General features: G+C 34.7%; 1 long non-coding RNA gene and 2 pseudogenes across 3 annotated transcripts; all 3 read left to right on the top strand.

Moving 5' to 3' along the window:
* The first annotated feature begins 11,240 nt into the window (after positions 1-11,240).
* On the top strand, positions 11,241-12,275 carry LOC107420317 (large ribosomal subunit protein uL15x-like; annotated as a pseudogene).
* A 936-nt stretch (positions 12,276-13,211) lies between these two features.
* Positions 13,212-17,985, top strand: LOC132803858 (uncharacterized). 3 transcript variants are annotated; one of them, XR_009639108.1, is made up of 4 exons: positions 13,212-13,542; positions 13,658-13,758; positions 17,574-17,722; positions 17,865-17,985. It is a non-coding gene; the product is annotated as an uncharacterized LOC132803858 (long non-coding RNA). The 3 variants fall into 3 exon arrangements; XR_009639106.1 differs by having other exon boundaries at positions 13,214-13,542; positions 17,831-17,985; XR_009639107.1 differs by having other exon boundaries at positions 13,215-13,542; positions 13,663-13,758; positions 17,831-17,985.
* Positions 17,986-19,351: 1,366 nt separating this feature from the next.
* LOC107420316 (serpin-ZX-like) lies at positions 19,352-22,329 on the top strand (annotated as a pseudogene).
* Positions 22,330-25,958: the final 3,629 nt, after the last annotated feature.

Below are 25,958 nucleotides of genomic sequence, written 5' to 3'. Positions count from 1 at the left end.
AAGTCGACCTAGGTTCGTATCATTTGGTATCAGAGATGAATTTTGTTTAGGTTTGACCTATCTTATTTGTTTCATTTTGATTTGTATTAATATATAATTTTAGCATTAGGTTAAGGTTGCTTCTATCTTTTTCACATTCTGCATTACAAAAAAAAAAAAAAAAAAAAATTTACATCGCCGAGTTTTTTTCTTTGTTTAGCTAAATTTTTACTTCCTAGTTTGTTGGTTGTTTTGCATATTAGTTCTTATAATTTATTTTATTGATGATTTTTCTTTACTATTTTAATATTAATTAGTTGCATTCATACATTAAAAAAAAAAAAGAGATATTTGAAAGCATATTGCATTAAAATAAAATAAAAAATTATGCAATTTATTTTTGTTTGAAGTGTGGGTTGGGTTTGGTGGAAATTTGGCATTTGAAATTGCAATTTTGGTGTTGTTTCTTGCTTCCGGAGTTTGTGGTTCAATATGTGAGTGATTTAAAAAAAGAAAAAAGAAAAGAAAAGCCAAATAAAAAAAAAAATCTGCACATAGACCGGTTTGTGGAAGATCCAAAAATTGAGCTTGTTTTGGTGTGAAATTTCAATTGTGATTATTTGGGGTTGTTATTATTCATTATATATAGGTTGCTGTTATTCATTCTATATAGCTGCTGGAGATTTGAATTTTGAGTGTTGAAATTGTTTGGATTAAAATTGGTTAAAGGATTCAAGAAAAAGACTTAAATTACAAGAATTACAACCAACAACTATCTCATATTGTGTTTAAAATAGTTCTTGTTCGTTGTCTGAATCTCTTTCCTAAATTTTATCCTTGAAATTTTGATTTCTTAATATTCTGGTTGCTCCTTATTCATTTCAAAAAATGCCTGTTGATTTACCTTTTTTTTTGTTAGTTAGGCCGAGACTAGGTTTTGTCAATTCACTCGGTATTTATTTGTTTTAGTTGCTGTTTTATTAATAAGTTTAATTAAGGCATACTTGTGATCTAGTTGCTATTTTGTGTGTGTTTTAATTAGAACTTTGAGATATTCTTGTGAGTGGAAAAGACAAAAGAGTGTGAGCTTAAAAGAGGGTCAAAAGCTGAAACTAGTGTGCAAACACGAGTGTTGAGACTTTATTTGAGTGAAACACGTGAGGGAGTGATTTTGGTAAGTATTTTTGCATTATTTATACTAACATGGCAAATTCAAGAATGAGAAGAGGAGATGGCTCATTCAGAATTAATGAAGAGGAATCCGTAGGGTTTAAGGGTGACTCTCGAGCAACGGGAAGTGGAGGTGAACCTACCGACATGATGGTGGTCTTGGAATAGTTATAGCTAATGAATGCTCGCTTTGACACCTAGATCAAAATATGGATAGGTTAGAAACATCATAAGTTGAGCCGAATCCAAGTGTGGAATTATATGGAGGCCAAGGATGAGGACGAGGAGGTCGTGGATGGTCTAGAGAAGAATTCAAGGGTGGTAATTTTTAAGATAATCTTGAAGAGGAATTCGATGATATTTTTGCTCTCCAGGGAAGGCAAAACCATGGGAGGCAGGTTCTAAATGAAGATGATGACCTTGAAAACATTAAAGTCAATATACTACCATTTTTAGGCAAGAGTGATCCATAGGTTTACTTAGAGTGGGAGGAGCGTATGAAGATGATATTGGATTGCCATAATTATTCTGAGGCAAAGAAGGTGAAGTTGGCCACTTTGGAATTTGAACATTATGCACTCCAATGGTGGACTAATGAGCAAAGTACCCAAAGAAGAGTTGGAGATGAACCTATTTCTACTTGGTGACAAATGAAATGAGCCATGAGAAAGAGGTTTGTACCAAGTCATTACCATAGGTTGCTACATCAAAAGCTCCAATCATTAACTCAAGGAAGTAGGACTGGAGGATTACTATAAAGAGATGAAGATGCTCATGATGAGATTGAGCATGAATGAGGACCGTGAGGCAACCATGGCATGGTTTCTAGGAGGATTAAATTGTGAGATAGCCAACCAAGTGGAGCTACAACAATATATAGAATTGGAAGAGATGCTACATGTGGCCATCAAGATTGAAAACCAATTCAAGAGGAGGGGTACAAGCTCATGGTTTGGAGGAGTTTTCAACAGCGGGAGGCCCAATTCAAGTGTTTGGAGAAGCAATCCCACCTATGAAACAAAGACAAAACCAAAGCAAGGATACGAGATCACCAATCAGCCAAGGAGAGATGTTAGGGCCGAACCTACTCAAGCACATAAATCTGAAGGTAAATCCAATCTTAAACCTTCAAGAGCATGAGATATTGTGTGTTTCAAATGTTAGAGCCGAGGACATATTACCAACCAATGTCCAAATCGAAGAATCATGGTGTTAAAGGACAATGGAGAGTTGGAATCCAATAGTGATGAAGCTGAAATTGAGTCTGAGCATGAGGAAACCGAGACTCTCAAAGCTTCAAATGGCGAATTGAGCTTGGTGGCAAACAGGCTGTTGAGTGTATACAAGGATGAGGACCAAGTTCAAAGGAAAAATATCTTCCACACCTCATGTGAAATTCAAGATAACATTTGTAGTATAATAATTGATGGTGGAAGTTGTTCAAATGTAATTAATAATGTTATGGTTGAAAAGTTAGGGTTAATAACCATTAAACATCCCAAACCATATAGATTACAATGGCTTAATGATAGTAGTGTGAGATGAAAGTGAAAAAACAAGCCAAGATAAAATTCAGCTGATAAATATGTAGATGTTATTTTATGTGATGCTGTTCCCATGCATGCTGACCATATTTTATTGGGTAGACCATGATAATTTGATAAAGATACCATACACCATGATAGAGAGAATTTCATTGTATTTAAATTTAAGAGAACGAAGATTAAGCTGGAGCCATTAACTCTAAATGAAGTATTTAGAGACCAACTTAAAATGTAACAAAAGAGGGAGGCCAAAAAGCTTAAAGAAAGGGCTAGTGTGGCACCCACTGCTTCATCATCTATCCAAGAAGGCAAGGCCAAACATCCACATCCAGGTAAGTCTTCTAAACTTAATGGTGAGGAAAAAAATAATGAAAAGGCCGAGAGGTTGGAAACGAGTGGAAAAGCCGGGAGCATGAGAGAAAGTGAGGTGGTCGTGAGTCACAACGAAAAACAGAAAAAAGAAAAGAAAAAGAAGAATTTTTATCTTAATTTAGGTGAGGTTAAAAAGGCAATTTTGAATAATAACCCATTGCTGGTCATGATTTATAAAGATGTTCATCTAAATGATTAAGCTAATCTTGAAGAGCTTGAATTGCCAAGTTCTATTTCTTTTCTTTTGCAGGAATTCAATGAATTGCCAAGTTCTATTTCTTTTCTTTTGCAAGAATTCAATAATATCTTTTCGGAGGAGATTCATAATGGTTTACATATTCGAGAGATTGAATATCAAATTGATTTTGTGCTGAAAACTGCAATTCCTAATAGGCCTGCTTATAAGAGTAATCCTGAGGAGACAAAAGAGCTACAAAGGTAGGTAAGTGAGTTACTTGAAAAAGGTTATATTCATGAGAACATAAGTCCATATGATGTCCCGGTTTTATTAGTACTTAAGAAAGATTGATCATGGCACATGTGTGTTGATTGTAGGGCTATTAATAATATAACCATTAAATATAAACGTCCAATTCTTAGGTTAAATGATATGCTTGATGAACTACATGGTGTTTGCATGTGACTAAAATTGATCTTAGGAGTGCGTATTATCAAAGTAGAATGAAAGAGGGGGATGAATGGAAAATCTCATTTAAAACTAAATATGAATTGTATAAGTGGTTAGTAATGCCTTTTGGTTTAACTAATGCACCTAGCACTTTCATGAGATTAATGAATCATGTCATGCGTCCATTCATTGGAAAATTTATGGTTGTTTATTTTGATGATATTCTTGTATTTCGCCGAAATTTAGATGATTATGTAGGACATCTTACGTTAGTTTTAGAAGCACTTAGGAAAGAAAGATTGTATCCTAACTTCAAAAAGTATAATTTTTGCCAGATGAGCTTGTATTTCTAGGATTTGTTGTGATAGTATTTGACCCATGAGATTTGGTTTGGTTTTGCTTAAGAAAGGAGAGGCTTCCAAAACAACGAAAATCAAATCTTATGCCTCGAGGGGATGGACATTTTCAAGTCTTTGAAAGGATAAATGAAAATGCTTACAAAATTGACTTGCCAGGTGAGTATAATGTAAGTGCTACCTTTAATGTTGCTGATTTATCTCCATTTGCTACAGATGATGACTTTGATTTGAGGAAAAATTCTTTTCAAGAGGAGGAAAATGATGAGAATCAACCCTACCTGTACAACCGACTACCCGCTGGAGTGCTGATCCTTTACAAATGAAGATGGGACCAATCACCAGGGCACAAGCTAGGAAATTCAAAGACAATCTGGTTAGCTTCATCCAAGCAGTGATTCAATCTTAAGAGGGTATGACGTTATCCAAAAATCCAAAGCCCATATTGTGTATCCAAGTCATGAAGGTGGAAATAGACCCTGCAAGCTATTTTGGTACATTTTTTGACCCCAGGTAACAAAGAATTCAACTCTTTATGAACTTTATTGATATCACCAATAGGCTATGAAATCATGTCAAGGCAGAAGCAAAAGAAATTAAAGACCACAACTGTGCATAGACTTCTTTTTGGCCGAAATTGCTCACTTTTGGTGATGGCTTTAACTTCTTTTGTTGTTCAAGCAAGTTTGATTTATTCCAATCAAGGGGCAACGTATGGAAATCATTACTAATCTTATTTTGCATCCTGCATGGCATATGGGAGCTAATTTGGAGCCTAAACTAGCTAGAGATTGGATAAAGATAGCTTAGTTGTCAACTAGACAATTAGTTTCTTAATTTGAGTTTGACTTTTTGTTTTAGGAAACTATCTTTTATTTTTATTTTTATTAATTATTTGCTGGACAAATTAACTAAGGAAAGTTAGAATTTTATTATTTTGTTTGTAAATTAATTAATTCCTAATTCAAAATAAAAGAATTAATTAATTAAAATTATATTAGGAAAGGAGGTGGAATTCTGCCACATTAGGAAACCACTATGGTGGCCGGTTTTGACCTAATTATTTAGGGTTTTATTTTGTATTTTCAAACCTATTTAAAGGCTTATATTCTCAATAAGATATAGTGCATTATTCATACAGAATGTGAGAAAGAATTCTCTTTGTTTTCTTTGGACACCTAAAACATTGAATATAATTCAAGTGTTTTAGTTTGACTTATTAATAGGACATCTATCACCTATTGTGGCATCTTCATCATATACTAATGTTTATAATCACAAGTTGATTAGGGGTTAAGGTGACCATTAAAATATGAACTTAATTAAGAGTCGGGCTATTATAATATAGAGCAAGTAGACCTAGGTTCGTATCACCGGCCAATCCCAAAAAAACCCGTATGTCCTTGGCAGTGGTGGGAGTTAGCCACTTGTTGATAGCCTCTATCTTCGATGGGTTTATGCTCACCCCACCTTTGGCGATAATATGGCCCAAATACTTCATTTGTGTGATGCCAAATTGGCACTTTGATGCCTTTGCAAATAACTGGTTGGCAGCCAAAATTTCTAATACACATTGTAGGTGTTTAAGATGTTCATTCCAACTCTTGCTATAGACCAAGATATCATCAAAGAATACCAAAATTAATTGCCATAAATGTGATCGAAATAAGTAATTTATCAAGCTTTGGAATGTAGCTGGTGCGTTCATTAATCCAAACGCCATCACAACAAACTCATAGTGGCCTTCATGCGTACGGAAGGCAGTTTTGTGAACATCCTTATCACGCACCCGTATTTGGTGGTAACCTGATTGTAGATCCAATTGTGAGAGATATTGGGCTTCATAGAGTTCATCCAATAATTTATCGATCACTGGTATCAGATATTTATCTTTAATAGTGATGTCATTGAGAGCTCGATATTCCACATAAAATCTTCAGCTCCCATCCGCCTTCTTTACAAGAAGAACCGGTGATAAGTAAGAATTACAATGGGGTCTGATTATTCTCGAGTTGAGAAATTCTTTAACCTGTTCAATCTCATATTTTTGATAGTAAGGATATCGATAGAGGCTCACACTAACTGACGGCCAACCCAGTTGCAATGGTATCCCATGATCATGGCTAGCGGCGGTGGCAAGCCACTGGGTGTGGAAAACACCTGAGAAAATTCTTCCAATAAAGCTTGTAAATCCTCTGGGTACTTGAGCTTAGGGGACCTTTTTTTTAACGGGAAGAATCTATAGGAGAAGTTTGATGCCATCTAAGGCATGTAACCCCTTCCCAAAAAGTTCCTTAAAGGTGTCTAGTTCAGTTCCTTAAAGTTAATGGACTACCTGATCTTTTGTAAATTTCATAGTAAATGTCTGATCGTCCATTTCCATTGGTCCAAGTGTGGCAAGCCATTGAACCACCAACAAAACATGACAGGTAGCAATTGGCAACATATAAAAATTTACTTGTATAGGGTAGCCTTGTATTATTAGCTTAAGGCCTTTACATCTTCCTATACATTTAACTTTCTCTTCATTAGCTACCATAACTTGCAAGTCTCTTCCTCGTTCCACCAACAATCCCAACCGTGAAACAATGCCCTAGTCAATGAAGTTGTGAGCACTGCCTCTATCTATCAACACTAAAACACCATGATTTTGTATTTTTCCTAGCATTTGAATAGTCTAGGATTGAGCAACTCATGTAATTGTATTTAAGGAAATCTCAGGGAAGGGTATTACATCCCGTTGATCCTGCTGCTCTGGCTCTCCTCCTCGTCCTTGCTTGAAAACCTTTGGGTCTTCAATCATGAAGAGTTGAGGTCGAATGCAACGGTGTCCTTGAGAGAATTTTGCATCACAGTAATAATAAAGCCCTTTCGCTCAGTAATAATAATAGTTGCTTAATTTTAACATCCAAGTGTATCTCATCCTTCAATTTGGTGATAAAATATCCCTCCAAGTAGGATTCTGACAGCCTGTCATGCATTGTGACAATCGTTCGAACTCCAACTGATATTGAGAAACTAAAATATCCCTCCAAATGGCTTGTTTCAATCAGGTAAGAGCCTTTGATTGGTCTTCATAATCAATTGGACCAAAGCGTTAGAGTACTGCTCGTATAAACTCCTTCCAAGTGAGTGGACCCTTGAATTTATTCATCCACTGGAACCATTGAAGTGCTAACCTAACTTTGATCAGTTAAACGCTACCATGCAAATGGTATTGACGGAATTACAAGCACTATGACTTTAACAAGGACAAAACTTGGTGGAAAGGGAAATGAACCCATTTGCTCTTGGAGAATCCTCACAGAATCAATCTGTGTTACAACTAGGGGAAAGCCGAACCTCTGGACAAGTAGATGGGATTCAATCCGCCCTCAAGCTACATTTCCTAAAATTTGATGGATGGATATTTAAGTGTGAACAATACTTTGAATTCCAGGGAGTGAAGCCACAGCACCAAGTCCAATTGGCCTCCTTGTCTCCTGAACTTCATTATGGAACTTTGCATTGGTTTTTTCCATGAGTGTCCATGGATCAACATGCTCTGATACCAAAAATGCTATGTGCCCCTTTTTTGAGCGGTGAAAAACATAACAGAATAAAGGAATTGAGGGGAGAGAAGGGAATAAGAGAAGAGAGAAAAGTAAGATAGTTTCTCATTCATAACCTTTTCCTTTACATTCCCTTAGTTCATATAATATGTTACCATTGACTATAACAGCTCCTAACTAAAAGGAAAACATGGCTAACATGGCTTAAGTTATATTTACATCATGGCTATGGTTACCTTTGTAAAGAAAGAAAGAAAGAGAGGATTTCATATATTTCCACCCTTCAACTACAGGAGAGACATGCAGAGAGAGAGAGAGAGAGATGCAAAGAATGTAGAGAGCCATGCAGCACGTAGCACGAACATGCATGGGAAACATATGGAAACGTGCATGGCATATGGATGCTAAATTCAATATCTAATTAAGTTTGAAGCTTGTTAATCTTTTAACTGTCAGAAACTAAAAGTTTCAGCTTTGCAAATTCGATATATGATTAAGTTTGAAGCTTGTTAATCTTTCACTGTCAGAAACTAAAAGGTTGCAGCTTTTCATTTTTTCTTTCTCACTAGAGCAGATTTAGTTTAGATATTATTTCATTAAACAATATATTAAGAAAAAGGTAATTTTGGGATCTGGATCAGAATATTTAACAAGAAAAACTTTCTCTTGTTATTACTTTATACATATATATATATATATATATATATATATTTTCTCATAAATAGAGTTCCAATTTTCGGGTCCATAAATCTTATAGACTCTGACAACTTCCTTTTGCCCAAAGAAGCGCTAACATATATACATATAACCACTTGGGTTTTTTGGAAATCTCTAAATTTGAGGAATTATTTTGTAAATGGCCTTAAGATGCAGGAAATTAATAATATATCTAAAACAACTTTTTTAGATTTCCTATAAATCTATAAAGTTTGATGAATTATTCTATAAATGTCTTCAATTCTGATAACAGTGCCTATTAAGGACTGAAACATTGATATTTTGACATATATAGATGAGCACAGTAACATAATTAAACAAAGAAATAAAGAAACAATATCAACTATGTAATATATAGATTTGTATCCTACTATATAGAAAATTGACTTGAAAATAAAAACTGCCAAAAAGTAACATTTACCAAAGAAACTAACACCACCACATTGTTGTTGAACATAAAACCAAACAAAATAAGAAATGAAAAGTTGAGAAGGAGAATAAAAAATGAAAGATGTTATCTCTAATATAATTCTTATTAACAATTTCTTCTTTATATATGGAGAAAAAAGAAGTGGAAGAAGTCATGTACTTAATTGCTGCTATTCAGCTTGAAACCACAAAGGATATCATCAATATCACCTTTGGGACCTCATAGGATGGAATTTTTTTAGAACCATTCTTAGCACCCAACGTTGCCAATGAAGAGGTGAGTAGCTTTGAACATTACGAAGCTGATGAACCAATTCAATAAAAAAAAAGAGAAGTCAGAGAATGAACACCAGCCTGGGAAAGGATAATAATTAGAGACTTAAGAAGAAACAAGAAAAGAAGAAAATGAACAGGCAGAAGAGAAAACCACAATAGTTGAACAGGATAACAAAAGACATGATATTCTAGAAGTAAGAGAAAGCAATCAAGAGATGGCAAATATTAGAGAACGAGGACTCAATATTGATAGAGAGGAAACTATGGAGAATAAGATAGCAAATGAGCAGCATGCTGAAGTAATCTCGAATCAACAGGCCTCCATTGAAGAAAGCTAACCCAGTATTGACAAGGACATTAAAAGCTTGGAGGAAGATGAAAAACAAGAGATAGTGGAGGATAAAAGTACTAGTTTTTCTGGTAAAAAAGTCCTCAATGTTGACAATACCTCTAGTATTGATGCCATAGAGATTGGAGAAGAAAGAAGCTTCATAGTACGGAACAGGGAAGCAAAGAAATCATTTGATTTAGTAGAGGAGGAGAAGGTTTCTGAAGCAATTGGACCTAGCAAAGAAACTATAAACTTAGAAGGATGATAAAGAGAAGATCACAGATAATCGCATTGCAAATGCCTCAATCCCAAATGTAGCAACAAGTCAAGAAACACAGAATGATGAAGAAGAAACATCCAAAAGTGGAGATACTAAAACAGACAAACTTGAAAAGGCATCCATCACGGGATTGAGCGAACAAGAAACCAAGATTGAAAAAGGGGAGAAACATGATGAGGCCACAAATGCTCCAGGCAAGGTGATAATCTAAGATGGAATTGAATCAGATGAGCAAGAGAAAGATGGAGCCTTGCTAAAGAGAGCACACTAGATGTTACAAACCAAAGTGATTTCCTTTAGAAAGCTTCCCTGGCTGGTGTCACATCAAGTGGAAATGTTAACAAAGATGAGATCTCAAAACAAAAGTTTGATGCTTCATCCATAATACATGAAAATGGTATACAACAGAAAGTAGAGGAGCTGGATGTAACTGAGGTTGCAGTTGGGGAGGCAAGAGATGTGGAAGAATCTACAGTTGTGGTGACTGAAGACATTACCACTTCCAAACTCTTCCCTACAGAAGACCACAAGGAACTGGAATCAACAGAACATGATGGATGCATAGAGCCTAGCTTCTTACAGCAAAATGAACTTGAAAATAAGAGGTTTAAACTGAATGTGATTGTTGAGCAGCAAGAGATGGCAGCTTCAAAAGGTGATTCCACAATAACTACCTGTGTCAAAGAAGAGAGTAATGGAGCAGAGAGCATAGGGAAATTTTATACCACCCAAACTGAAATTGCTGGTTTGGCTTTGAGAAGTCCAAAAACCCAAACTGACCCACATCGTGCCCACCCTTACTAAGCTATTATACTGTCATAGCTATTTTGATTCGTTGAATCTCCTTAAGGTCCAAGTAATCCTCCCACCATGCCTTGTCAACTACTTTCGTACTATACGCCAATGGTTGCTTCTACTATTGATGTTGCCATCTCAGGAACTAAAAAATTGTAGCGCACGTCAGTTGTTCCAATAATTCAATAGGTGTGGTATCTATTTAAGGGAAATTGAACATCTCTGATAACATCCATGCTGGTTCATGCACAGGTAAGCCTTTGAATTTTCCTTCGTCCAGACCGACTAATGGTGGCGACTTGAAGCATTGCATTGGTCATGGTGGTTGTTTAGTGTCATTTATGTTAAAACAATAAAGAGATAATTTGAAACAGTGAGTTTTGGACAAAGGGGTAGCAAGAGACACGTGATGGTTCTTTGAAATTTCTCTCAAAAGTTTTTCAAAAATTATAAGAAAAAATTAAAAAAATTAAATACTTGATCATGTGAATAGCAAATGATCACTTATTAATGGAATATTTACAGTTTAAATGCATTTTATAATTGTCAATTTTTTTTTTATAGGCCCCTAAATGAAAATAATATTAAACTAGAAGGTATTAAAGTATATTTTGTCCTTCATTGTTTTAACAGTAAATGTTAATTGAGGTTAAAAAAAAAAAAAAAGTGATACAAGGCAGAAGCATAAAAAAGACAATAAATCTCACAAAAAAGATGAAAGATTATCTATTATGTTGATTGAATAACTAAAATTAAAGATCAAAACCTATTAATTTTAGCATAATACCAAGATTTGAAAGAAATCAGAGTAATAACTCATGCAACATTATTAAATATTCATCAAAACAACTCACTTTTACAATCTCGATAACAATTTATATAAAGGCCATATAATAAAATCCTAAAGCAAGAAAAATAACCCTAAAAAATAAATTAATAAAGCATCCATCAAAATAAATAAATAAATAAGCATTCATCATTTTTTGGCATGGCCGGCAAGCCTTTGGGTTAGGCCTTCAATACCAGTTTGACCCAACGAAACGAAGGTGCCCATGTGCTGCCCATATCAAATGGCGTCGTTTTGATCTTCCTCGACAAGCTTTAACTATATGTCTGAAAACCCTAGCTTAACTATCTTCTTCCGAGCCACTCCTAAAAACCCTAAGGACACAAAGGGAGGAAGAAAGAGAACAGCCATGACTACCAAATTTAAGAAAAATCGCGAGAAATGGGGTCACGTGAGTGCCTGACATGGTCAGATTGGGAAGCACCAGAAGCATCCCGGAGGCCGTGGAAATGCCGAAGGTATGCACCACCATAGAATCCTCTTCAACAAGTACCATTTAGGGTATTTTGGTGAAGTTGGCATGAGGTACTTCCACAAACTGTGCAACAAATTCTATTGCCCCATCGTCAACATCGACAAGCTTTGGTTGTTGAATTCCCAATATATGAAGGACAAGGCAGGCAAAGGAAATGAGGCTCTATTGATCGACTTGACACAGTTTGGGTACTTCAAGTTGTTAGGCAAGGGAGTGTTGCCTACTGCCCAGCCAATCATCGTGAAGACCAAGCTGGTGCCAAAGATCACGGAGAAGAAGATTAAAGAAGCTGGTGGAGCTGTTGTGCTCACCACTTGGTTTTTCAAAGTTTGGGTTTTTTTAAAAAAAAAAAATGTTTGCAGTAATTTTAAATGTTTGGCACTGTTGAAGGATCTAGAAGTATTTTCAATTTATACTTAATTTTTGATAGAAATGCTACTTCTTTAACTCCAATGGATCCAAATGATGGCGACATTGGCAGAATGTGCAAAATTTTATTGAGTTCATTTGGTGAAACTCATTTCACGTTAGTAATTATTGGTTTCTAAAAGTGCATATAAAGGATTATGAACTCAATATTATTATTATTATTTGTTATTTATTGCAATAAATAACAAGGGGAATCTGATCCAATACCCCTTTTCTAAGGAGCCTAAGTAAATCTACCCCTTCCCTTTTAAACTTTTTATATCTATCCACCATTTTTACATAATTCCAACTATACCCTTATCTCCTAAATTCCCCCAAAACACAAAGCCTAACAGAAGCCATATACACTCCATTGTCATTTTTAGTTGGTTTCTAATTCTAAACTTGAAGAAGAACATGGACAACGGTTTAAAGACTGAAGGGGCTTTCACATTTTCTCTCTCCCTCTCTCTCACACTCCGAAAAAAGAAAAATGGTGAGTTTGAGGAGGATGTTGATGATTGTCGATCAACTTCTAAAATCGACGACCGCGATCCACCGCAGCTCCATTGTAGCAACAGCAGTTGAAGCTTCCTCTTTTGTTCCCATGGAGACTCTACTTCGGTGGGTATTCATGCCCTTTCTAATTTTTTTTTTTTTGTTTTAATCAGCTCCACAAAAACCCCCATTTGTTTTTCTTTAATCTCGCACATCCAGGCTCAAATCTTGATAGATATTTTTCTCTCATTTTCTATCAGATTCTGCATTCGACCTCTATTTTCTCATGGATTCGCGATATTTTCTCGCAATTTCTCTATGTTTCTTTTGCTTTTTCCCTGATTTATCCCTTTCGGTCCAGGACAACTCTTTCTCTTTCCATTCGAAGTAGCTCTCTTCCTCTCGCTGGAATGTGGTCTCCCGTCGGAACATCATCTCTTTGCAGCTCTCCAATTGGAAAATCCCAGTGAGTTATATTCAAATTCTATTGTTCTTCTTCTTCGATGCACTTGTTTTTCTTCTTCTCCTTTGATCTGCCTTATTCTTCTTCACATTGTACCCTCAGTTGCATTATCAAAGGATTTAGGGGTTTCGTTAATAGCTACAAAAGAAGGAAATTTTCTCGAAGCTGAGAGGATTTTCTTGGGAGGTCCAAAAAGTGCAGGAAAATTTTTTTAGTGTACCAAGAGAAGGGGAAGGATGAGGAGGAGGAGAGAGCGTGACAAGAGTGTCTTCGAATTTGGGTGGCTCCACCAGATTGAGAATGAGGCCAGGCCCTTTCTTGGTGGTGTGTAAGTGCTTCAGCATCTTGACCTCCCCTACAGCCGTTCTCTGTATCGCTGTTAACGTTTTCTCTGCCATTCGATCTTTCAAGGACGGATATGATGTAACTTTCTCTTTTTCTCTCTCTCTCTCTCTCTCTCTCTCTCTCTTTCCTCACTCTGTTATATTTTTACAAAAATAAATGTGTAGCTATGGAATTAATCTTTGTGATTGTTTAGTGTAGGTTTTCAATGGGATATTTCGGTGTTATGAGGTTTTGATTGCAGCTTTTGTGGTTCTAGCTGAGACAGAGTGGGAATTCATCATCAAGTTCTGGAAGGTTGGTCTTAATTCTTTGATCTCAGTTGAACATGATTGAAATAGTACTTGAGCTAGTTGAAGCATTTCTTGTTTGATAAACCATCTACACCCAACAGATATTCCAAAAGTTGTGATAATTCAAGAAAACCAATTAATAGCTATTATGATGGAAGTTAAAAAAGTCCCATGACAAGAATCCTGTTCTTGAATATGAGAGAATACTAAGTTTTAACTCCCAAATTCAACAACTTTCTGCACCCTTTTGTCTCCAGGCCAAATAACAATTGTCAGGATCCGTCCAAAATTTCTCACCGGAACCCTAAACAAGCCCTGATCCCAGGAAAACCCTATGGGACCCTCCAATGAAAAATCCAGCAGAACCTCCCTTAAGAGTTGGACTTACCACAAAACTTTCCTGCACGAAAAACACTTCTAGAAACATCCTCATTATTCCTCCCACCTTAATATAATTTGTTTCCACAAATTTACAGCACTCCAAAATAACAACAGGGAATCAGTAAGCAATTAAACAATTATGTGTTCAATCCGTATACAAAGTATCATACAACTAATGATGAATTTAATACAATGACAGATAAAGCAATACAAGATAGAGCGGAAAAAGGGAGAAAATGCTTCTTGGACTTTCGGCACTGAACTGACACGTGGAGCTCGCCCCGGACGATCAACGTCTCCCAACCTGGGCCTAGGGGAACGGAATTTAAAAATATGATATGCTAATCATCTCAATGAGTGACCCTATCTATTATACAATTATGGTAATAATAACAATCATAGAATACTTGGTTAATCAAGAATAAGTAAATGATAATAAATTGAAAATAATATTTTCCCTCAAAACTCTCACCATTCACTCCGTTGGAAAAGTTTTCATTTTTAAAACATTTTCACAAAACCCACTATTTGTATGCCCCGAAAACCAAGGAAAACAATTAGTCAATAATTTTCCAATAAAACACAAAAATTCAAGGATCCAAAATTTATAATGAAACAAATAGAAATAAAAATAACTTGTAACAATTACTAAATAATTAATGCATGTCATAACAATTAATACCAAAATATTAATAAAACTCACATTAAAACAATTCATAGAATAATTAAGTAATTAAAATAAATCAATTTATTGAACAATTAAGCAAAGAAAAAATTAAATCAAATTAAAACCTCCATTTGAAATAAATAATAAAAACAACATTAAATATATTCTTAATTTAAATACAATTTCAAAATATTTATTTTGAAATCCATGTTTTGAAAACCATTTGATGCACCCACTATATACTAGTGGCACCAACGGTACCCAACGTCCTGAGCACCGCCAGACAGGAGGTTAAAGAGAGAAACCGGTATACGGTCGCATGGCGTCCCACCGCACTGCTGCTAACAGGCGTCCTGGCCATGGAGGGGCGGCCTATCCTCATCCGATGGCTACCATAGGACAACCCCATAAATCACCTACACGCTACTCACACCCATCTGCGCGCTATTCATATCCATGTGCGCACTAATTACATCCATATACACAAAACACCAGTACGTGTATACTGCATAATATTGAACACATAAACATATTTTTGAAATATTCAATTATGAAATATTCCAACAAATAAATTTAATAATTAATAATTTCAATTTCAATTTCATAAAATTTTTTAGATCAAAATATTTCTTAATATATAAATATTTTGATTCACTCAATTGAGCATCAAATTTTCAAATATAAATCTACTAAATATTTATCACATAGAATATCAATTTCAAATATTCAATTAATACAAAATATTCACAAATTTTATTCCCGAAATTAATTTGAAGTTGGATTACTTACCTTGAGTACACAATCCAACCAAGATCCTCCATAGGATCAATTCTACAACTCACACGTGCTCCTAGAACAACAATATTACACAACTCAAATAAATTAATATTTTATTCGGATAAATAATACCCGCTACCCGGGGGGTTTAACACAAACGTTAACCAAAATTTGTGAGTAATATACCAAAACGAAGCTTATGGAACGAGAATCGCGGATCAAGGCTTACCTCCTGGAGATCGGACCCGTGGTGGCCAGGATCTCGTCGGAAAGCTCTGAGAATTCAAGTCCTCGATTCACTCAATCCGTCGCGAATTGGAGGAAAGCGACCTCGGATTTGGGTTTAGGGAGATCGAATTAGTGGGAAATGATAGGTGGGGTGATCGGAAACTCACCGGAATTGGGTTTTTGGTGAGCCACTGTGGTCACCGGAATCCGCCACTGTCGGCGGCTCGTCCGGTGGCCACTGGCCGTGAAACTTGGTGAAGTGGTAGATCTGGTGATGGGTAACTCAACGGGACTAGCGGTGAGGCAAACACAGGTCTGGTTTAGGAGATATCGGCGAGAGAAGGAAATCGACCACTCGTCGGCCCCCGATCCGGGCACGTCACAAGAGATCTGGTTGCGATTTTTGGCTGGCCGACCGGTTTTCAAGTGGGCTTCAAGCTAGGGTGCGCGTGTGGCTTAAAAGTGATCGAACGGCAGTCAACGGTGGTGGCTTCTCTCCCCCCCCCCCTCTCTCTCTCTCTCCTCCCCTCTTTCTCTCTCTTCCCCCCGGCTCACGGGATTGGCTGAAAATATGACACGTGGCATACACTATTCATTTAAGTCAAAATATATTAAAATATTACGGTATTCGAAAAACTTTGTATGTCCATAACTTTCAAACCATATGTCCAAATCGGACGTACCGCTAGTCTATGAACTCATATCAACGAGTACTTCACAACCATGCATGACTCAAAACTCAACTTTGCATGAACAAAAAGTCAACTCCGGCACCCCTTGGACAGTTTGGACCTTAACTTGTTTTGCTCATAACTTTCAATCTGTAGCTCCATTTTCAACGTGTTACTAGTCTATGAACTCGTGACAATGTGTACTTTTTAATGGTACCTCGGTCAATGTGAAATTCCATCAGGATTAAAAAGTCAATATTTGATCCCTTGGTCAACGACGGTCAAACCCAATCAACCTTTGTCAAATTTTAGAAATTTCAGATGTACTTCGGGACGGGGTATTACAACAATTCTAGCTTAGAGGTGAAAGACACCACTTTGTGCCGTTAAACAAAACCGTGTATGTATACTCAATTTCATTTTAGACTAGAAAACATTCTTAAAATCATAGTTTATTATCACATGATAGATAATCTGGTGATGTTTGTTTGGGTATTTCATTTATTTTTATTGCTTCATTATATTTCTATAAATTGATTTGGTTGTTCTCGAAATTGGCTTCTAGAACTGCAGAAGAAAAAATATACATATTATAAATAAAAAGTGAATGATTTAGATATATGTATTTGAATATAGGTGTAGCCAAGTCCGAGCTTATCTAACCAGATCAAGCAGGAGTGCTTTCCACTGGTCTGCTGAGAATTTATTTGCTAGTGTTGTTGGTTTGTATCGGCATGATTCTATATCAAATATATATATATATATATATATATATAGAAATTCTATGGTGAGGACGGTCCGCATGAGAACCGCAGTATTAGCGACGGTTTTTCATAGTATTAACGACGGTTTTTTAGAAAATCGTCACCAATACTATGAAAAACCTTCACCAATACTGTGGTCCGCATGAGGACCATCCACACCATAGACGGACTGTATATATATATATATTATATATATATATATACATTTTTATGCGATTCATGTGAGCACATTAAAATTCTTCACATATCAAAAATTGAGACCTTTCTTTGCTATATATATATTTTTAACCAATGATATTTAGTTTTTTTTTTTAATGGAAATTTTCTTTAGATCCAGTGTACTTGTCCAAGAATCAATGGATATATAAGGTTGAGTTAGCTAGTTATGTAAAGCAGCTTTGTGCACAAACCTCTGAATCAGCTAGTTATGTATGGCACGACATTGGTCTTCCAACAAGTAGGATGCTTGTTTGGTACAAGGTATATTATATTTATATTCATTAACAAAATCAATTTTCTTTCCCAACTAGAATGTGACTTCAAATTTTCAATATTATTTTCGAACATTCTCTTTTGCATTTGTTTTAGTCAACATTCTCAGCTCCTCTTGGTATTGATCCAGTTGTGGTTGATTTGATGGGATTGGGAAAAAGAGAAGCTTGGATAAATGTCAGAGCCTGGAAAAGTATTGGCCAAATTTTGAAGCCAATGAAGATGGTTGCAGTTATATTTGTAATTATCGTGGAGCATACAATAGTAATAAGTGCCTGACCAATTGATCATTACAGCGGTAATACTTAATTGCTCAAGCTCCTATGAATCCTGCGAGAACGGAATAACATTACTTAGAAGATCCGTCTTAAACGACATTGTTTTGGCCTTTGAAAAAAAGAAAAACCACTGTTATTGTATGTTCCCATTCAATTTGTACAAAAACATAAAGTAACTACCAATAGAATTCTAAAAGATTTTTGTTTAGTGCTGAAAGGAACATTTTGTTATCCTTTTAGCTGTTATAAACGTGTATTATGCAATGTTGTAAGAATGTAATTAGTAGCTCAACTGCTTAATGTGTGATTTGGTAAAAAAGTCATTGATTTCATGTATTGTTTTGTTGAAAAAGTCATTTGTCTTATTGTTTTGGTAAAATAGCATTGTGTGTTCAGTATTTTGTATGTTTTTTACTGTTACAGATATACTAAATATAACTTTATTAATGATCCTCAACAAAAGAATTCACAAAAAATTGAAAAAAAAGGGAAAATTTTCAAATAAAGTTTATTATCAATGATGCATCGGTAATTACTGATGCCAACGGTTTCATCAATAATTACCGAAATCCTATCGATATTACAATTTGTCATTTTTTTTCAATCCGACAACTTTGATAATATGTATTTCCACCAAAAACATGCAAAATCTAACTTTTTTAATGACCCTCAACAATAAAATCCATAAAATATTTGGAAAAAATTAGAAAATTTCAACCAAAGTTGATTACCGATGGATCATGGGTAATTACCGATGAAACTATTGATAATCCATATTAGAAGTCCATGTACTTACTGGAAAAATTACCGATAGTTCCATCGGTAATTACCAAAACCCCTTCAGTAATTTAAATTTGATCATTTTTTCAAAGCAAATTACCACAGTTCAATCCAACAACTTCGATAATGTGTATTTCTACCAAGAAACATACTAAGTATAACTTTATTAAAAAAAAAAAAAAGGGGCAAAAAACAAACAACAGCAAAAACAAGTAGAATGAAGTGGTGTATATTGAGCTACCAATCAAAACAATGTGTTTGGCTATTATAGATGCAGCCAACAGAAATAAAAATTGGACCGAAACCCATTGTTTGGCATGGAACACGAGCAAGTAAGAAATCGTCACGTTGTTCATTCTCAAAAAATCCTACTTCCTAAGCAAAGAATAGCCACGTATGCGTAATCCGAGAGATAAAAGAAATTAGAAACGCCTTAAATTATCCCACCATGGTAGGAGAAATTTCCTTGGTATTATTAAACAACCCACCGCCATCTTCAAGTCCTTCCACTTCCACGTACTAAGAACATCCAACTCTACTCCCTGCTGAAAAATTCGCAATGGACCTCCGAAAATCGATTAGAAACCAAAACGACGTCTCTTTGAGCATCACCAAGCGTCTTCTGCTCACCGAAGGCAAGGACTCCAATGTGGTCTACTCGCCTTTGTCCCTCCACGTGGTTCTGAGCCTGATCGCCGCTGGCTCCAGTGGGCCCACCCTCCACCAGCTGCGCTCCTTCCTCAAGTCCGCGTCCAGCGACTAACTCAACTCCTTCGCTTCGGAGCTCCTCGGCGTCGTATTTGCCGACGGGAGTCCCAGCGGTGGGCCCCGTTTGTCGTTTGCCAATGGTCTTTGGGTCGGCAAGTCTCTTCCTCTCAAGCCTTCTTTCAAACAGGTTGTGGACACTGCTTACAGGGCTGCTTTGAACCAAGCTGATTTCCAGAATGAGGTTATTCGATCTTCCCTTTTTGAATGGGTTGAAAGAAAATTCAAAAATTTTAGTTTTAATTTAAAAAAATAAAAATAAAAATTAACCTTCTGGTCGTACAATAAGATCAGGACTCCAAACAGTGAACTTTTAGACATTCTTCATTGATTTTTTGTCAGTGGGGCCTTATCAACAAAGAGGAGCTCAACTAGTCTGTTACGGTTTTCTTTTTTTCGTCTTATACGTGATTGAAGTGGTGTAGCAGTTATGTTCTGATCAAAGTTTTAAATATTTGGAATTTTTATCAAAATTTTTATTTTTTTTTAGAGTTAAAAAAAAATTAGATTTCAAATAAAATAATTTGAATTTTTATAATATAAAATTTTATTAAAAATTTTATGAAAATTTTTATTAAAATATTTATATTAAATTTTTAATAATTTAATTAAAAAATTTATAATATCTAAAATTTTAGAACATTTCATCTGTAAATATTTCATCTGTAAAATTTTTATAAAAAATTTATAAATATTATTTATGTTTAATAAATTATTTTATTAAATTAATTTTAGTCATAATTTTTTTATATTTTTGTTATTTTTTAAATATTTAATGATAAAAATAAAACGGAATGAATTATATTGAATAACTTTAATAAATTTTATTTATTAATAAAGTATATAAATACTTGCTATATATTTTATATAAGATAGATTTATTAGAATTTTATAATTATAAATTAATAGTTGATTATATGATAATGAAAAATAATAATATAAAAAGTAACATAAAAATACAATATTATATAGAATTGGTATTAATTGTATTTAAATTAATAATATTAAGTAAATAAAAAAAATGATAGAATATATTATACCAAATATCAAGAATAATTACATTTAATATAAGATCCTTATGATTATCAAATTAATAATTACATAAAAATTATTAATAAGATACATTTTTTATAATTATTTTTTACATTTCACATTTCAAAATGAAAATAAAAAAAAGACTAATAATTTTCAACCATTTAAAAATTTTTTAAATATTGAGATGATATTTATGAAATATAATATAATTACAAATTTGTAATAATTGTTTCTTACTAAAGAAACAATTTTTATGAAATATATATATATATATATATTTACATATTTTTATTAATAATAATTTATTTATAATTATTATCGTTTACTATAAATTAAATTAATTAAAAAAATATGGTATCTATTCAATATTTTTGTAATTTTTATAATCAATTTAATAATTAAATGATTAAATAAGCTAATTTTTAAATTTTAACAAAAAATTTTATCTTTTAAAATGAATTTTCATTGATTTTTATCATTTTTATGAGTTTTATATCTTTCGATATTTTCATGAAAATTTGTATATTTTAAGCTTTTGATTTTTTTTCGATTTCGAAAATTTGAACCTGGTTTTAAAATGCTCTCCTTTTTTTTTCTTTTTTTTCTTTGTTTAACCAACGATGGCTTGAAAACTAATCTATTTATTTCACCCACTGTAGAACACAATGAACTGGTTCAATCCTCAGTCATACCATTAGACTCCATAAGGAGGTACGTTTAATAATGTACTGGATATTATGCTGTCGTAATTGCATATCTTGTTAGTTTTCTGAGAATTGATGAGTAAGCTAAATCTTGTGCCTTTTTCTGCTGTCAAAGGCTCCTGAAGTGATCCGTGAAGTGAATTCATGGGTTGAGAAAGAGACTAGAGGCCTTATCAGAGAGGTTCTTCCAGATGGTTCAGTTAACAGCACAACCGTGCTCATCTTTGCAGATGCATTATACTTCAAAGGAGCCTGGAATGAACCATTTGATGCATTAAGCATAAAAGACCATGACTTCCACCTTCTCAATGGCAGCACCGTCAAGGCACCCTTCATGACCGGCACAAAAACAGCAGGTTGTTGGTGCCTTTGATGGTTTCAAAGTCCTAAAGCTTCCTTATAAACAAGGTGAGGACAAGCGTAGTTTCTCAATGTATTTCTTTCTTCCAGATGCTAAAGATGGGCTACCAGCTCTGGTTGAAAAATTGGGTTCTGAATCTGGGCTCCTAGAACGTTATCTTCCATACGAACGAGTTGAAGGGGGTGACTTCAGGATTCCAAGGTTTAAAATTTCATTCCGTTTTGAAGCCTCCAAAACCCTTAAGGGTTTAGGACTGGTATTGCCTTTCAGTGGAGGCCTGACAGAGATGGTGGACTCACCTGCTGGTAGTGACCTATATGTTTCAAGTATATTCCATTAGTCATTCATTGAAGTTAATGAAGAAGGCACAGAAGCCGCAGCTGCTTCTGCCGTTCTTATAGCAACGACGAGTCTGATCATATCTGAGAAGATCGAATTTGTAGCTGACCATCCATTTCTTTTCGTGATTAGAGAAGACATGGGTGGGACAATTCTGTTCACAGGCCATGTGATTGATCCCCTTGCAGGCTGATAGTATCTTCCTGTTGCGTAAAAATTGTAATATAATAAGGCTCATAACATTATATAATAAGGCTTATGACATTATATAGACTATCTTTTTCGCAAGTCATTATATATATATATAGACTATTTATGTGCTGTATTTTGCTATTACTGACAGGCAATGTTCAATGTGAGTTTCCAACTTCTTGTTTTGAGTGCCCTATGAGATGTATGGCTTTATTCTTTTGGTGTTAATTCCTTTTCAGATCTCATCTTCCTTTTCTTTTTTCTCTTTTTATTGCGTAATTACTTAACCACAATCAGCTGTCAATTGCAATATAGGACAGGTTGTACTACTTTTTTTATTCTTCCCTTTATTTTTATTATTATTATTATTTTTCCTTGTGGAGAGGAATCTTTATACAAAGAAAAGAAAGACCGAACTGAAATTAGGAACGCGCATAAAAGAAAGGAGAATTTGTAGCGACTTATCCTCAAACATTGGAGGTAGTCGAATGGTGGTTTAAAACATCCAGAACTATGAATGCATGATGAAACAACAGCCCAAATAGCAACAGTAGCAACCTAATTTAGTACAAGTTGTAAAAGCCCAAAGAGCAATACTTAACCAAATTTAGTATAAATTTTAGGAACCTAATGAAAGTAACTTTACCAACTCCAGAGTATCTTTGAGGCAGCCTTCCTGCTGTTCAGCAAAATGACCATTTCTAACATTATTCATAGCGAAGCCCGTAACCTCCTCCCATGTAGCTTCTGGCCACAATATAAAGGAAACTGCAGCACCTGAATTGAGCTTTCAAGGAGGCATCTATAGACAAGGACAAGACCCCTAAGTGTTAATTCTCTTCTGAGAAAACCTTTATCAAGATTCTCCGGAGCAAGTTCTTGGAAAAGTCCATTAACCATGATGTGGACGGAGACCGCTTCCCCAAATTTGATCAACTAAACATCTCAGGATCGATGAAAGGTTCTACCACTTCTATTTTCCGGAAATTCCAGTTTTTTGTATTTCAACAAAATTTTAATATACTGGAAATTATAAATAATAATAATAGTAATAATAAAATTCGACCGTTTATCAGTTTTAATGTTGGAAATTTCGCAAAATTCAGTTTCAGTATATATGGATGCACGTGCTCTCACAAAAACAAACTTTCAAATTTGGATTTGACCATAAAATGAATGTGAACAAAATTTAATTAGAAAAAGAAAATTGCTCGAATCTTTCTTGAAAAATTTCAATATTTTTGATAAAGAAATCTATTAAATAGTTCAAACGTAACCATCAAATTTCAGATCTTATTTATTTAGTTTTTGAAATAGGATCTTCTTCTTCTTCTTTTTTTTTTTATATATTACATTTTTTTAAATACTATATATGTTTGCTTCAGTTTCTCGGTCTTCCCACGTTGGAACTTGGACGAAATTACCGTTGAACAAACCTGCTCTGGACGTAGCTTTTGCGTGGCTCGGTCCAAATTTTTAAAATTGAGTTTCAACGGTAAGTTAACGTCAGCCTTCTAATACTCTTTTTCCGACCTCCCTTGATTTTCCACATTTAGCATTGGCTTTTCTGCATAGTTACGATAACCACCAGTCCACCCACCGCCTCCGTTTCCCCTCATTCCCCAATACAATGCCACTACAAAATAGGACTGAGTTTGCTTCGGTTTTATCAAATTCATAATCGCCATCCCAATCCCATGAATAAAAACAATTACAAAAAATATATATATATAATATTGTATCCCATATATAAAAACTTAATAAAAAATAACCTACCGACTGTGAAGTCTTACAAAAAAAATATTAAAAAAATGTCATTCAAAGAGTGATCTTTAATTTTTGTATGTATGCCTCTGTAAGCAGGAGATGTTAAAAGTATTGGTTTTTATAGAGGACCTTTAGGTGGGGAATATGAGCGGACCAAAATTTTCTTTTTCCACTTTCTAACTTTTTTGGATGCATCATGCATGAATTAAATTTAAATGCCTAAAAAAGTTTTTAGATGTTTTCATTAGGGTGTTAAAGGAAGTTTAAATTGTGAGGTGGATTGTAAGCATCAACTTCAGTTTTTATAGATGGTGATAATCGGTATATGTGACTCGACAAATCTATTTATATCTCAAGCGGGTCATGGTGAAAAAAAACTGTATGCAATCATTCTAAAAGCTTTTGTTACATTTGCGATGATTTGGATTGAAGAATATTTCGAGAACTTTGTTTGATCACCAAGCACTTCGGATAAGATTGGAGATTGGGATTCTGATTAGACCTCTAAACAGACAAAAGTGCTGTCCACCTGATATGTATATCTTTTGATTTAGCTTTTTTTCTTTTGAACGCTTTTTAAAAAACAATTTATATATGAAATAAAATAAAATAAAAAACATGGATTGATGTCTAGCATCATGAGGTGGTGTATGATCAGGGAAAGACAATAATGGTAGAGAAGATGATGAATGAAGACCGTACCACCAATTCAATGCAAGCAAAGAGGACACAGGTCTTAACTATGGACAAGTAGGTATCAGAGATGAACCCATCCAGGAGGTCAATATGAATGCCGTTCCCATGATCATGCCGTTTGTGAGGGTGGTGGCTGACTTGGTTAAGCTGAAGTTCATGCAGTCATGGAAGTATGTTACAACGCTAATGGCGTTCGCTATAAACGCCATGTTCTCCTGACCCTCCATCGCTGTTCGGATCAATATTTCAATGTACATTCCCCATTATTATTATGTTATATGGAAGATATTTGCATATGTTGCGTTTGACTTAGTATTACCATATATAAAAAGTGCAGCTCTACTTCCTATTAGCCTTGCTTCTTTCTTTGGCCGGCTTATAGAAATACCCCTGCAAATGCCCCACTAAAGAATGTGTGATCAACCTAGAGGATCAATGAATATTTGGATTTTTAAACAAGAAGAAGAAGAAGAAGAAGAAAATAGAGGGTCCACCATTTTGTTGAAAGCTCTTTTGGTGAAGCACAAGGCAAATAGAATGTATTTAGCTTAATTCTCTGCAACTGGCGGTTGACAAATTTAAATTATGTAGCTTGGCCTTAGGCTATACGTACATAGGCAGAAAGAGATTAGACCAATTGATGTTGGCATCGTTCCTACGTATCTACATCCAATGCTAATAAAAAGGAAACATGTGGCATCTTTGCTATTATTCTAACTTGTTGGTGTCCACTGTCCAGTTCCTTCATTTTGTTTTTTTATCGTTTTTCTCTCAGCTTCCAAGTATTTTAATTATTCATAAATAAATCCATATCCTGACCTTACCAGTTCCACAAACTCTCATATGCTAGCCAGAGGCATCCAATTAGTTGGATATGTCAAATGCCACATTTCAAATCAGCAAGATTGGTTGCTCTATGCCATTCGACTTAATTAGCACTACCCAATGGCATATAAGAATGAATTATAAACGAAATAGATAAATAAATAAATAAATTATTTTTTTTCAAACTTCTTATGTTTCTCATAATCTCCTTTACATGTTCTGTTTATTTGAAGATAGAAATGGAGACTCAAAAGGGTCTTCATCATTTTGCAGGTCATATTTTCTTCTCTTTACTGTTTTAATTAATATTTGCAGTAACCACTATGCTGATATGGCCGGCAGTTGAAACAAATCAATGACAGATAGTCAGCTCTAGCTAAACCCAATTCCCCATCGGTTGGATCACAAAATCCACAAAGTGTGGATGCATAACTTTTGTTTTGGCAAAAGAGTACTGCTAGCAAGGGGTACCAAATTTGTTT

The sequence above is a fragment of the Ziziphus jujuba genome, chromosome 5 (assembly GCF_031755915.1).
Source record: "Ziziphus jujuba cultivar Dongzao chromosome 5, ASM3175591v1".
NCBI classification, from domain to species: domain Eukaryota; kingdom Viridiplantae; phylum Streptophyta; class Magnoliopsida; order Rosales; family Rhamnaceae; genus Ziziphus; species Ziziphus jujuba.
The sequence above is the reverse complement of the archived record's forward strand: the minus strand, read 5'-3'. Positions and strand labels throughout refer to the sequence as shown.